This window comes from Musa acuminata, chromosome BXJ3-4, assembly GCF_036884655.1.
Source record: "Musa acuminata AAA Group cultivar baxijiao chromosome BXJ3-4, Cavendish_Baxijiao_AAA, whole genome shotgun sequence".
NCBI lineage: Eukaryota > Viridiplantae > Streptophyta > Magnoliopsida > Zingiberales > Musaceae > Musa > Musa acuminata.
In genome coordinates, this window is record NC_088352.1 from 12559253 (window position 1) to 12571604 (window position 12352).

Consider the following 12352-nt stretch of genomic DNA (forward strand, 5'->3'; position numbering starts at 1 on the left):
AGAAATAGTCAGTCACAGAGAGAGAGAGAGAGAGAGAGAGAGAGAGAGAGAGAGTTACGCCTCTACATCATCATGATCATGTGCCATAGATGATTAGATTTTGCAGTCATCACAGAATCATACTGATACGTGATTCAGTAGTTCGTCCACTCCGAGCGCGTTTGACAGCGTCTTTGCAGACTTTTGGCCTCCAAACACAATAATATTCTGAGCCACTAGTGTGGGACAGGCTGCAGTCATTTGGCACCGAGCATCGACGAAGTAGCGTGATGAAGTGACTACCGACGCGTTTATTGAACGAGTCCTCAGGCAGAGAGTCCACCTTCCAAAGGTGGACTCCAATCAGTTCTCGGGAAAGAAGAGACCTCCACCTTTAACTTACACATCCGTCGACAAGCTATACTCTCAACATACCCTTCGTGTTAGAGCAAAGATCAAATCGACAAAAGAGGAACACTGGGAAGAAGCCTAAAAGGTAATCGCCATCAAGCAAGATTGAGGAACACTAGTGTTCAGACCGTTTCGCTCTCGTCTCGCGCGCAGACGCACGAAAGAGGGAGTAATTCCAGAGATAATGTGAATCAATTAGTTAATACTGTTTATATACAGCTACCGAACTACATGTACATCCTCTGATCGATTACCTTTAATTACAAAGGACGAACGTGTCCAGCGAAGACACCTAAATTGAACTGTAGCTTCACAGCGCACGCTGTGGCATGTTTCCATCGACCTCACAACTCATCCCCAGCATCAGTTCTCTGGTATGCTCTCGAGCGCCGGTCTCCAGCAGTCCCTGTCGGATCTGGCGGGGCTTCGACTGCACCCTTTCTCTCCTCCCAGCTCGCAGAGCATGTGCTCCAGTGCGCCCTCGTCTTCGCCGGCGAGCATGGCCAGCAACCGAGCTGCGTCCTTCTTCGTCAGCATCATCTTCACTCTTACGACGTCCTTTTTGCCGTCGTCATCCGCGAAACGAACCGAGCGCTTGGGGCGACGGGTTGCCTTCTCCCTTTGCTTAGGCGCTTGAGCAGCCTGTGGCGGCCGCCCCTTCTCCGGCTCATCAGCCACGTGGTCTCTAGGAGCCACGGCACATGGAGATCCGCTCGCGTTCCTCCGGGACTGGTGAGTCAAGCAGTTCCCCATGCGTATGTGTGTGTGTGTGTGTGAGAGAGAGAGAGAGAGAGAGAGAGAGAGAGAGGAGTGATCGAATTGGGCGGTGGCTGATGAGCGTTGAGTGGTGGAGGAAAGCGGGGAGAAGCGGAGCGGCTTTATAGTGCGGTGAATGTGATAGTAAGGTGGAATTTAAGAGAGCGGTTGGAAAGGGGAAGAACTCATTCGTGACTCGTTCAAAGCTGAAAGCGAGAGGGATGTGACGACTACGTAGACATTGACGGCCCGGAGAAATCCCTTGGGATGAGGTCGGCATGACTTCATGTGTGCGTTCCACGAATCAGGATCCTAGCACAAGATAAATCGGGACGAAATCTGGTACGTGCAGCGAGATACAATGGGAACTTATTATAAACCTGTTCAAGTAAAAATAAAGTCATAAAGAGATTAATTTGAAACATTCATTGCAAGAGGAAAATTTATTATATCAAGAAGAAAAAATAGATTAAATATCTAGACAAGTGAAATTGATTATTGATTTTTTTTAAAAAATTTAAAAATAATTTATTTTGAATATAATTAATGTAATATATATTTGGAAACTATATAAACCTCGTATGTTATGTTAGGTCATGAAACAAAGAGTTTTTGTAAAGAGTTTCTTGAGATAAATATAGAAGATAGAAGCTTATCCTACTCTTTCTATGTTCGATAACTCTATCCTTTTTCCTATCAAGTTCAATATTTGGTATCAAGCTATGACCTCTTCCCCAAGTACCATCCAAATTCAGATCCTTAGATTGACAAAAAAAAAAAAAAATATATGGTGCATTCAAATGAAGATTCTTCTAGGCTCCCAAGATGTATGTGAATTTGTAGAAGATGAATATATTGAATCAAGTCCAACAGAAGAATGAGCAATGAATGCAGAAGCAACAAAACAACTCAAAGATAGAAGGAAGAAGGAGAAAAAAGCTTTGTTCACGATCTACAAAGGTAAAGGGGCTTGATGATACAATGTTCAAAATCATCGCATCAGCAAATACTTCAAAGGAGGCTTGGGAAATGCTTCAAAAAGCATTCGGTGTTGTTGATAAAGTAAAGAAACTTCATCTATAAGTTTTACGAGTTGAGTTTGAAAAATTACAATAAGGTACTTCTAAAATTATTTCTTATTACTTCTCAAAAATTATTTCTATTGTTCATCAAATGAGGTGAAATAGTGAACAAATAAGTGATCAAAGAGTAATAGAAAAAATACTAAGATCTTTAGATCCAAAATTTGATTTTATTGTTGTTGTGATTGAAGAATCTAAAGATTTAGAAAAAAATATCTTTATAAAAATTTATAGGTTCCATTCAAGTTCATAAACAAAGGATTACAAAAGAGGAGAAGACAAAACTATGGAGCAAGCACTACAAACTAAGCTTACTCTTGAAAATAAAGATGAATCAAATTCTCAAAGAGGAACAAGATGTGGACAAAGAGGAAGAGGAGGTAGAAATCAGACTAATCAAGAATCTCCAAACAATGAAGATGGTAGATAAAATTTTAGCCAAAGAGGCCGAGGTTATGATCGAGGATGTGGCCGAGGCCGAAGACATGGCAGAAACTCTAAAAGGTCTAAAATACAATGCTATATTTGTAAAATCTATGAACATTACTCCTATGAATATTATTATCATCATAACAATCAAGGTGATAAGATAATTTATTGAGGAAGAATAAAATAAAAATCAAATTTTACTAATGAGTTATGATCATTTGAAAGATGATCAGTTTGTTAGGAACGAGTCAACACTACGGGGGGGGGGGGGGGGGGGGGGTGAATTAGTGCAACGATAAAAATCAAAGTTCTGATAATTCTTCGTTTCGTACGATAAAACCGATTTCGGAAGATGTTGACTTGAAAGCGTATTCGTAAATGTATTGAAAGAAGTAAACAAATAAGGAGATTTGCAGTAAGATAAATTACACAAAAAAAAAGGCAAACCAGATTTTTATAGTGGTCCGGTTGTCATGACCTACATCCACTCGACCGATTTCTCTTCCGTCGAGGCCACCGGCATCCACTATCGATCTTCCTTTAATATGCGAAGATCAACCTCCTTCTTACACCCCTCTTCTTCTTTTCACAGGTTTAGGAGACAATCTTTACAACACACTCCTCTCTAAATAGAATTCTAAGTTTAAGCTAGAGGAGGGGATTTCTCAAGAGATTTCTACAGTGTTTTCTCACTTTTAAACTCCTTGTGCTTATGTTAGTTAACCAGGGATGAAAGGGGTATTTAAAGGCTTTAAGTTGATTCAAACTTAGAGCCTAAAAAGGTATCATCCCAAGTTTCCTAGGTACTGGCGGTACCACCGCCGTTCTTGGATGGTACTACCGTCGTAAGATCTGCCACTGGGCGGTACCACCACCTAACAGGGGAGGTACCACCGCTAACAGTATTATTGTCGACGGTACCACCGCCCAGAATACCTGGGGTGTTGTTCCCCAGGTGGTGCCACCGTCGGCCAAGGTTTTAGCACCTTGGTTGGGCCTTGAATTCGGCCCAAACCAGCCCAACTTCGGGCCTAGTTGGCTCCTAACAGAGTTGATGAGATTACCTCCCAATCCCAACTCCAATTATGTGCTAACTACGATTCCTAAGACATAATCTAAGCAAGATAAGTCTGGTTTCTTCTACAAGCTTCCAGTGATCTTTCGGCGAGCTTCCGATAATCTTTCGGCGAACTTCCGACGATCTCTCGACAATGTTCCAGCAGTCTCCCGGTAAGCTCCTGAACTTCACGATGATCTTCTTGGTGAGTTCCGATGAGCTTCTTTGGTAAGCTCCTGGGCTTCTTGGTTGGTTCCGGTAGAACTTCCGACGAACTCTCGAACTCCCAACGAAATCATGTTCTTGACTCTGAGACTTCATTTTGCTTTATGTCTTGCTATCATAGTTAATCCTACACATACAAAAACACACTTCGATCTAGACAATTATTACAAAGCATGAATCATGTTGTTCGGCATATCATTAATCCATCAACCCTTCGTTCGATTCTTTGGCGCATCGTCCGATCTTGCGGCTTATTGCCCGATCGACCAGTTGATCTCCGCAACTCCGATATCCTTAGCGTAATATTCGCTCTTCTTGGCCCAATGCCCGAATCTATGGCTCGAAGCCTTCTGTCGATACGTCAACCAATCCTCTGGCCCGACGTCCAATCTTCTAACATATTTTCCTTTGGCCCAATATGATTCTTCCGGTTTTAATTGTCTCTCCCTGATCGAAGCATCCTACGTCACTCAAAATGTGGATCAAATCATAAATACTATCGATTGGTTTCATCATCAAAATCTGAGATTCAACATAGTCTACGACATGGTATCTAGATACAGGAGCCTCAAATCACATGTGTGGCATTAAAGACCAGTAAGAGGTGATTCATCATCAAATCAATGGATACAAGTTATTCCGGGAACATTACATTTGGTGATTTATCTTAAAAAATAGTAAGAGGTGTTAAATCTCGGATTTTGATGATGAAACCAATTGATAGTGTTTATGATTTGATTTGCATTTTGAGTGATGCAGGAAGCTTCAATCAAGAAAAGATAATTAAAAGCAGGAAGAATCATGTTGGGCCAAAGTAGAACATGTTAGAAGATTGGATGTCACACCGAATGATCGATCGACATATCAACAGAAGGCTTCAAGTCATGGGTTCGGACATCGAGCCAAGAAGATCAGAAATTACGCTAAGGAAATCAGAGTTACAGAGGTCAACTGACCGATTGGGCAATAGGCCGCAAGATAGGATGATACACCGAAGAATCGGACGAAGCATCGATAAACCAATGACATGTCGGACAATATTTGATTCAAGTTTTATAATAATTGTCTAGATCGAAGTAGGTTTTTGTAACACCCCTCATTTCCGAATGTTCGTATAATTTTGGTGATAATGTAAGCATCTATTTTAATTGACAAAAGAGATAGAGTATGGATTAGAGGTAACTTATTTTTAAGATTTGGGAGATATGCTCAAAAAAAAAAAAAAAGAATCTGAGGACCTATATGTAAACCCTAAGGACCTAATCGTGAATATGATAAAAACAAGGACTAATCTGCAAAATGCACCAAATGACAAATCCCACCGCTTAAGCTTCTCTGCCTTCGTTCTTAAGGAAGCAGAGAAGGCAGCTCGTGGGTGATCAGGGAAAGAAAGAAAGAAAGAAGAAGAAGAAGAAGAAGAAGAGAAACAAAAAATTGGGGCTTTTGGGGTTCTTGCTTTAATCTTTTCACTTAGGGTCAAATTTTTCAAAGGCAAGTGTTCTAACCCCATCCTACAGAAGTATTAGACTCTGTTTTTATGTTGATTCAAAATAAATTGGAAGATTTCTATTTAGAAACTGATATGTCTCTCTTTGGACTTAAAACCATGGATTCTGAAATATTTTCAGTATACTGATCCCTATACACTGTTTCGGCTATAAGTTTTAGCACAACATGTGAATTCAGGCAGGAACTATTTTGTTTGTAATTAGACTCTTATGTCTTTCTTTTGACACTGATTTTGTAGAATTTGGACACCGAATACTTACCCAAACATTTTTTTCAAATGAGACTATAGACGCTGTAAAACAGAGTTCAAGATTTTTGACCTATCGATACTAAAATACCTATAACTCCCTGTTGAAAATTTTGATTTGTACCAAACTGATTTTATTTGAAACTATATTTGAAAATCTTTCTTTTTACATACAGTTTGGAAATTTTGGAATTCAATTGCCTACCCTATTATCTGTTGAGTCCGACCCTATAAATTCTGCAAAACAGTGATTGTGATTTTGACCTTGTGTTACCAAATCTGAGGTAACTCTATGTTGGGAGCCCTGTTTCATATGAAATCTGTTCCATCCGAATATAGATTGATATATGGTTCGACCATAGTCTTCTTATGGGTATTGGAGCATAATTGTTATTCTGAAATATTTGTTTGATGTGCCACTGGAATTCTGTCCTAAATCGAGCTTTGGTCGATTTCGCGTATTCTGTTCCATTCCTTTGGATACTTGAATTCGTCTAACCTTCTTATTTGAATTGAGCTAACTATAATTGGATTCCCTGTACACTCTTGCTTCTATTTTCCTTTCTAAAATGAATACATTTGTGAGAGATTTGTGTCCTTGCGTCATTTGTTCTAAAAAAAGGCACATGTAAGCTTCGTTGTTCCGCGTGTGCTTCCGATATATGCTACTTATTGTTGAAACTGTCCTTTTGTACTCTGGTGTGTGGGATTGTCTGGACCTTTGCCAGAAATGGTAAAGGGTATGCGCTATTTGCCCGCTATGTGGGGTCCCGTTATGTGGGATATTCTAGACCTTTGCCAGAAATGGTAAAGGGTATGCGCTTGTTGCCCGCTATGTGGGTATGTGATTAGAGCCTGTGATGCTCTGCCGGCCCCCTTTGACTTCACCTAGACGTGGGTGGATGGAGCTCCCAGACGTGGGAGACTTTTGTCAGGTGGTCATTCAGAAATGGATGAATCACATTCTGACTGAGATCCCACTACACCCTCTATATGTTTGATATGACATCCAGAGTTTTGGTGAGTTATTTTTGTTCGTACTCTGGATAAGATTGATATGATTGCAACGTCAAGGACGACGTTTGATCTCTTGTACGATATGTGTACCTATATGCTCTGAAAGGCTTCATTCACTGATGATTTTGCTTCGAAATGTTCCATATGCTGTTGATATGCTTCCAGACATTTTATATGCCATTGATAAGCTCCGATATGTTTCCTTTGTTTCTGATATGCTCCAATTACTCTATGCCCCATTTGTCAGGAACCAAATATGCATGATTGAAAGGACAAACTGTGATTCTGCTCCTAATGATATTATGTCTACGAAATCGTATATTCTGCTTTGTGTTTTGAAACTGTATCTCTTTGGAAATTGTACCCTTTTGATATGGATATGTTAGTCACTTGCTGAGCTCTTTATGCTCACCCCGTTTGTTGATAAAATTTTCAGGATAGCGTATCGCTTGCTTAAATGTTAAGAATGGGCTGAGGCAGTGGAAAGTTTAGAAGACGTTGGGTAGAACTTTTGTTAGCATACATGTAGTTGTGTATAAGCTACCTTGCATCTAATGAAATGTGACTATGAATCTAAACTTGTGGATTTTGTGTAAGTTAATGGATCCCTCATGTATAGGGTTTTGGAATGTTAAATTAAATTCGTGTAATGATATGAACTTATGGTAAATCGTTGTTTGTGGTGACTGCATAGAATTCCCCACTTGTGGATTTACACTGTGGTTTTTATTTTGATGAGTTGAGTTCAGATTGTATGAATTATCGAGTGATGTGTGCTATGTTTATAAATTGCACAGGGTTATGAAGTGGTAGATTATAGAAGTGAAAATTTTGATCTGAATGTTTTCTTAGTGACCTCAAATGTGTGTTTGGATCCTGGGTTAGTTGTGATGAAGATTTTAAATATATATATCATATTTTGAGGGGCGTGACAGTTTTATGTGTGTAGGATTAACTACGATAGCAATCAAGGCATAAAGCAAAATGAAGTCCCGGAGTAAAAAACGAGACTTCATTGGGAGTTCGAGAGTTCGTTGGAAGTCCAGACGTTCATCGAAAGTTCTGCCGGAATTGACCGAGAAGTCCAAGAGCTTGCCAAAGAAGCTCATAAGAACTCGCCAAGAAAATCGTTATGAAGTCCATGAGCTTTTCGGGAGTCCGTTGGAACATTGCCGAGAGATAATTGGAAGTTCACTAGAAGCTCGTCGGAAGAAACCTAGACTTACCAGACTTATTTAGCTTAGTGTATGCCTTAAATTTGTAGCTAGTACATAATTGGGTTAGAATTGAGCCAACTCAATTATGGGCCAATTGGGCCCAAATTTAGGTTGTGTTGGGCCAAGTGAAAGGCCCAAATAGTGACCGAACAAGTGAAACCGTTGTGGCATAATCTCTGAGACTGTGTCAGGCGGTGGTATTGCCTAGACATAGTCTCTAAGAGACTGTCAGGCGGTGGTACCGCCTAGTGTCAGTGCTGCAGGCAGTGGTACTACCCAGCATTGACGGTGGTACTGCCAGTACCCTGAAAACCCGGGATGAAATATTTTTAGGCTCCAAGTTTGAATCCACTTAAGGCCCATAAATACCCCTTTCATCCATGCTTAACATACACAAGAAGAGTAAAAGGGGTTGTAAATGTTCTCTCTTGAATCTGTCAAAAGGAGAATCGAGTTGTAAGGGTAGTTAATCTTTGCCTATTGAAGGAAGATCATTAGTGAAAGCCAGTAGCCTCGACGGAAGAGGAATCGGTGGAGTGGATATAGGTCATGATGATCGAACCACTATAAACCGGTTTGTATTTTTTTTTTGCTATTTACATTTATTGCAAACTACCATACTTCCTCATTACTTTAGTTGCACACTCTTATGAACGTGTTTCAAGTTAACATCTTTCCGAAATTAGTTTTAATCAAATGAAAGATTTTCGAACCAATATAATTTTATCCGCTGCACTAATTCATCCCCTCTCTTAGTGTCAACTCGATCCTAATAGTTGGTATCAGAGCCATGTTTTTCTCATTTGTTTTAATAGGCAAGAGAAATAGCTCTTTTTGGCTTTCAAGAGGGCTTTTTTATTATTCGTCTCATCTTCAATAGGATGGACTACACATATTGGAAAACTCGAATAATAATTTTCTTGCTTTCGTTGAATCTCAATTTATGGAATATAGTCAAATTTGGTTTTCAAAAGTCTTCTACTCAAATGAACGAATGGAATGATTTAGAGAAAAAAACTTTTTCTTTGAACACTAGAGCTATGAACGCTCTATTTTATGCTTTAAGCAAAAATAAGTTTAATTGTGTTTCTATTTGTGAAATGGCTTTCAATATTTGGCGGACATTCAAAATCACTCACGAAGGTACTAATAAAGTTAAAGATTTAAATATTAATATTTTAATGCATGATTTTGAGTTATTTCGTATAAAGCCAAGCGAAACTATTATTGACATGTACACCAGTTTTACGAATGTCGTCAATAGTTTAAAAGCTCTTAGCAAATATTTTTCGAATTTTGAACTTGCAAACAAAATTCTAAGATCTCTTTCTAAAAATTAGGATCCGAAAGTAACCGCAATACAAGAAAATAATGATTTAAACTATTCTTCACTTAATGAACTTATTGGGTCTTTGATGACCTATAAAATGACTTGTATTGAATATGATGAACATGAAAATTACCTTCCAAGGAACAGGAATAATTTAACACTTCGAACTATAGAATACCATTTGAGTGATAACTTAAGTGATGATGATGATGACCTTGAATATCTAAGAATAACACTTAAAAAGTTCTTAAAACATGAATCAAAAAGTAAAAATAAACTTAAAAATAAAAAACTACCAAAGAACAAGAAAGCACTCAAGGTGACTTAGGACGAAACGAGTGCATCCGAAGACAAGGAGCAAACCGATGAAGATGAAGTGGTGAACTTCGCTTTGGTGACTCTCGACAATGAGGTAAACAACTCAAACGAAACTCCTTTACTTTATTTTGAAATTACTTGATTTTTTTCATGAGTTATTTTTAAATTAGTTAGTAAAAAAATAAAAAAATTATCATGAAAATTGCATGCTTTATGACAAAGGAACAAAATGTTAGATTTAAATCTAATATTTGTACACCTAATAAGATTAATCCTATGTATGTTTTTAAGAAGCAATAATGTGTGTCTTGATGATTTTCGTATTGCTTTTTGATTTTGATTAAAAACACTATATATTTAATGAAGTCATGCTTGATGAAATAATATAATGATGATTTGAAGTCATGCTTAATGAGTTTATATTTTCAAATTATGCATAATAAATTTTGTGATTTATGACTTATTGATCTTTGTCATAATGAAAGTTAAATTTTTGGTTTTAAACTTGATGTATATTTTAATTTGGCATAAATGACAAAAGCATGCTTGTATGAAAAAAAAGGGAGGAAAACACTTTTCTTAAAAATTTCTTAATCTCTATCTTATCGAGTTTTCAGAAAGGAGATTGATGAATCTATTTGTATAAATCTCTTGGACTATGAAAATGATTTTAATGATTTGATAAATTGAATGAGTTAAAAATAATGATGGACGTTTTGAAAATAAATATTTATATCATATTTGATGATTTTACATGATGAGTTGAAGTAACGATGATTTAAAAAAATATTTATTCAAATGTATGAATCGATAATCTTTTTGTCACATGAATCGTGATTCCTCGCTTGATGACTCTATCCTTATGCATGATGATTTTTTTTTATTTGTGGCTTTTGTATGGAAGATTAGAGCATGACATCAATCATAAAACTTGGAACTAAAAGAACTTTAGCTATTTTTAATGTATAAGAATCTATCTACGTTGCTTTCATTGAATTTTTTTTAAAATTATTTTGATGATGATTTTGGATTTCTTTTCGTATGATTCATTTTAATAATAGGATGATATATCCAATCGAATCATTTATCAATGTTTACAACTTGAGATGTACTTTATATGAAATATTTTTCTTAATTCTCGTATGATTCCCTCTTTCAAGAGAACATTCATCTAAACAAATCATGATTTTTTTTTTGACGACTTGAAAATTCTTATGCATGAAACAAGATCATTTATTTGTTCTCCTACAACACTTTTGTTGTTTACTAAAGAGGACATTTATCCAAATTAACCATGATATGTCACTTGAGCTTTTAATTTTTATGACTTGAGTTTTATTATGTAAAATTCCTTGTATTCATGAAGTATATCTCATCACCAAAATTTTCTTGATATTCTTCATGTGATGATGTGAAACTATACAATACTTATGATTTTTTTTAAATAATGTGAAAGTCAACAATTATCATTTTCTGAAATGATACCTTATTTCAATATGCCATATTGCAATAAGAATGACACTTTATCTTTGTCATAATTTGAAAATTGATATAAAGGAAAATGAATTGCACCATTGTTTTATTATTCCTCTCTTTTTACTAATGACAAAAGGGGAGAAAGAATTGCTAGTGCACACATCTCAAAAGAGAAAAGATTTGCTAGCTTGCACAATTCAAGAAGATGCAAAAAAATATGCTAGCTTGCTCATCTTAAAAGAGAAGCAAATATTGCTAACTTGCATATTTCAAGAAGCAAAAGTTGCTTTCTTGAACATTTCAAATATTGCTAGCTTATATTTTCTAAAATGATGTAAAAATTTGCTAGTTTACATGATATAAAACTTGCTATAATTGCTAGCTTGAATATTGTAAAGGAAGCAAAAATTGCATTTCTCAAAAGAGAAGAAAGAACTCACCAGCTTGCATGTTCTAAAGTGATGTGAAATTTGCTAAATTCCTAAGCTTATATCTCTAAATCTTGAAAGTTGTACTTCTCCTTTTCGTTGATGATAAAAAGGGAGAAGTATGACGATGTTATGCATGGTTTTATGTTAACATATTGCTGGCTTTATGTTAACATATTGCTTGGATTTTTGAATCCAAGAGTTCTATCAATATGACATATTGATAGGGGGAGTTAAGGTTAACTCTGCAATCAGTTGGTTCTCATCATCAAAAAGGGGGAGATTGTTGAATCTTGGATTTTGATGATGAAACCAATTGATAGTGTTTATGATTTGATTTACGTTTTGAGTGATGCAGAAAGCTTCGATCAAGGAAAGATAATTACAAGGAAAGATAACTAAAATCAAGAAGAATCATGTTAGGCCGAAGTAGAACATGTTAGAGGATTGGAAGTCGTGCCGAAGGATTGGTCGACATATCAATAGAAAGCTTTGGGCTATGGGTTCGGGAATTGGGCCAAGAAGAGCAGAAATTATGCCAAGAAAATCAGAGTTATTGAGGTCAACTCGCCGATTGGACAATAGACTGCAAGAGAGGACGATGCGTCAAAGAATCAGACGAAGCATCGATAAACCAATGACATGTCGGACAACATTTGATTCAAGCTTTATAATAATTATCTAGATCAAAGTAAGTTTTAAATGTGCAGGATTAACTACAATAGCGATCAAGGCATAAAGCAAAATGAAGTCCCAGAGTCAAAAACGAGACTTCGTTGGGAGTTCGAGAGTTCGTCGGAAGTTCTACTAGAATTGACCGAGAAGTCCAGGAGCTTGCCAAAGAAGCTCATCAGAACTCGCCAAAAAGATC

At 37.0% G+C, this 12352-nt stretch overlaps 1 long non-coding RNA gene across 1 annotated transcript; it reads left to right on the top strand.

The window, feature by feature from the left end:
- Positions 1-5297: 5297 nt before the first annotated feature.
- Positions 5298-7549, top strand: LOC135634888 (uncharacterized). Its single transcript, XR_010495472.1, has 2 exons — positions 5298-5430; positions 7149-7549. It is a non-coding gene; the product is annotated as an uncharacterized LOC135634888 (long non-coding RNA).
- The last annotated feature ends 4803 nt before the right edge of the window (positions 7550-12352 follow it).